General features: G+C 30.7%; 1 long non-coding RNA gene across 1 annotated transcript; it reads right to left on the bottom strand.

Annotated features, from left to right (window-relative positions):
* LOC109353761 lies at nt 261-2,384 on the bottom strand. Its single transcript, XR_002108484.1, has 3 exons — nt 2,070-2,384; nt 1,015-1,081; nt 261-480 (listed from the first exon to the last, which is right to left on the bottom strand). It is a non-coding gene; the product is annotated as an uncharacterized LOC109353761 (long non-coding RNA).

The following is a 3,437-nucleotide window of genomic DNA, read 5'->3' as shown; positions in this document are numbered from 1 at the left end:
TGGACTGATTTGCCATAACCCATTTAGGGATTGTTTAATATATGCATAAATTGTACCCAAACCTTTTAACCCACCCTTTTTAATCCAAACTCTATGTGGGCTAAACTGAACCCATTTGGATAGCCCATTTTGATAGCTTAGGTATAACTAATACGATTTAAATGAAAACTAGTCAATATGATTAGTTTTTACCAATATGTACCCAGTGAGTATAATTATAGTATCATACCTTCATGGGACCAATTCACAAGTTTTACAGTGGAAAGTTTTTATAACTATTATAAATCCTGTCATCTTTTTAATCACACGATTCCTGTATTTCGGGGGCTACAGCCCTGCCCAACTTTGATGTTAGATGGGCTTTTCAGGTACGGTAATGAATAAGGCTAAAATCAGGGAAACATCTCCTCAAGAAACTCATCAAAGTTATTATCATCATCATCAATTTTATGATCACTGGCTGAAACTGAAGTCCTTTACCTGAAAATACATGATAAAAAAGATTTAGCTAATGATAGGGAAAAAGATTTCCAAAAAGTTAAATAAATTATGCAGAAGCATGTCAAGCAGAAAAAGTATGCTGTTGTCATCAAGCTGAAAAGATGAACCCATAATTTCACCATTTAGATCAAAGAGGTACAGAATTAGGTTTAAACTTTATATTTAACCCAAACATTTTCACAATTAGCAAAAAGGACTCCAACCATTTTAGTACCAAAAGTTCACTTGCAGTAAAGGCTGTTAAGTTTTTTAACCAAACTTCTAGTTAGACATACATCTTCAGTAACAACAGAATTATTAATGACAAGTTGACAACCTCTATAAAAGAGGCAAAACCCATAATCAAAGCAAATATGCTTCTTAAAGAAGGAGGTACAATAATCTCATATCCACACAAAGATTTTGAAGGCTTTTCAGCCATATCTACAGCACCAGAAAGTGCATAAAATATATTTTCATAGACAAGAGTCAAAAGTAACAAAAAATCCAAATTTGCAAAACAAAAAGAAAAACCTGAATCAATCAAACATTCTATAGTAGAACCCTCCTTCTAAAAGCTGTGCAATGCACCATTAAGCCACTGTTCAATGAATTAATCACTGTAATAAGCACAACAGTTGGTGTTGAATTCATCTATTGCTTTATATAGTTTATTTCTAATGAAAAAGGTTAAGTGCTTAAATAAAGCGCTAAAAAATGGGGTATTTATGGATGACTGTAGCCTCCTTCCTTCTGAGTGGAGAAGATTGTTCGTCACCCTTTTCCTGTAGGACACAAGGATCCAACCAAATCAAGCTTTCAAAAATTGATTGATTTCCTTTTATCCACTCCTAGACTAAAAAAAGTTTTTGAATTTTCTACATCAAATTGGTTCAACCAACCAAACTCTGATGACTAAGCCAAGGAAAACATAAAGAGTAACCCTTCTCTCTAAACTCGCACCAAAAGAAACGTCATTGTGATACAGATACTAACAAAGGGTATTTGAATTTAAGGATGATTGTAGCCTCCTTCCTTCTTAGTGGATGAGATTGTTCATCATCCATTTCATGTAGGACATAAGGAACCCAACCATGGCCAAATCAAGTGGTCAAAATTTGATTCATTCCTTATTGTCCGGTCAAAAATAAAACAACATTGTACCCAAAAAATGGAAATCAATTTAAATATTTTAAATATTAATTTTGCTGATTGTAGATCCATTGACCTTATTAACAGACAATGAAACAAAAGTACAACTCCAAAACTCACTTGATTTTCTAAAATACACATCTATCAAACCACCACAATTAAGGGGTCATTTGTTTGAGTTTTTAACAAAAGGTGATTGTTTTGATTTAAAATAAATAGATGAACACTTCTAACACTTATAAATTAGCTTGTTAGCTACAAAAAAAGCTAAAGTTCATTTTTTCCCTTTTTTGTTTAGAGAAGCTGCATTTTCCAACTTCTCAGAAAATCACTTTTTTTTTTTCAAAATCACTTTTACGCCAGAATAAACAAACCCTAAAAAAATAGCTAGAGCGGAATATTGTAGAATTTAGGTATGATATGTGAAAGATAAGTACCGTAATCCTTGATGAATTTTTGTGTGGCGATCGTATGCATTGAGGCCTCGAATATGCGACTGAAATTTCAATTTGCAATTCAATAAACACGTTTTGATCGTGGAATTGAGATCCAAAATCGAAGAGAAGAAAATGAAGACGCACGCACTGTTTCCTCTCTTCTCTTTCAAAAATGGCGGATTTCGGAGACTGGCATGCTTGGTTCTCTACTACCGTAAGCGAATAGAACATGTTAGAAGGAGGAGCAAGGGTTTTGGTTCCATGGCTTCGCAATGAAACAGGTTTTATTCGACCCGACCCGTCCAAATTTTTAGAAGGTTTTCTAGTTTTTTATGGGTACCATTTATGGCTCACAATGAACTGAACTCACTCGGTATTTGTTCAAAATTTGATTCGTCATTTAGCTCGATAAACTTGGTTCATGAACCAAATGAGCTGAACTTGAGCTGGAAATTGAGCTTTTTAAATAAACGAGCCGAACTTGAGTTGAATATAGTTCAACTCGTTAGGTTCATGAACTAGGTTGATAGATTTATATATATACTAGCAGTGTACTCATGCACTTGCACGGGTCGCTTCTTTGTTTATGCATAATGCAAATATAATATACATATATTTTATAATATCAATAAATCATGTATTGAAACATTATATTTCTCATTCTCATTCATATAGGTCCAATATAAACATTGATTTTTGAGTGTATATGTAGAATATTAACAATTATAAATGCGTTTGTATAAGCATTTATTTGTGATTATAGAAAATATTTGATTCTTAAATAACTCAATAAATAAAATTCAAATTGTATTGGATAATATCTCACCTCTATATTCTCTATATAAAATTATAAATATAAGGAGTTATTTTTGCATCATATTTTTTGTGATTACGTTTATAAGTATCATATAAAGTCATAAAGATTTTTTAGCATATCTCTTAAATGTTTATGTTTTATTTTAGATTAATGTTCATTGTGTATAAATATTTGAATATATTTTTAGCATTCAAATATTGTATAATTAAATGTTATTTATTTGATTATGTTTTAGCTAATAATCATTGTATGAAAATAACTCATAAATTAAAATACACTAAGTTAGGATATGACAGATATTTTTTCTGATAAATTTAATCAAAATAATAAAAAGAGTCTAATAATTGATTTGTTATATTATTAATTAAAATACATATATTTTTCATGAATATATATATCATTGTTATCTTTAAATTAAATAATATAATGATAATAATTAAATACATGTGACATGTGCATTCGCATGACTAAAAATACACATGTTACCCGTACATTCGTATTACTAAGAAATCACATGTTACCTATGTATTCGCATAGTTAAAACGCACATA

This window comes from Lupinus angustifolius, chromosome LG08 (genome assembly GCF_001865875.1).
Source record: "Lupinus angustifolius cultivar Tanjil chromosome LG08, LupAngTanjil_v1.0, whole genome shotgun sequence".
NCBI classification, from domain to species: Eukaryota; Viridiplantae; Streptophyta; class Magnoliopsida; order Fabales; family Fabaceae; genus Lupinus; species Lupinus angustifolius.
Note: the sequence above shows the minus strand (reverse complement) of the source record. Positions and strands in the feature narration are given on the sequence as shown.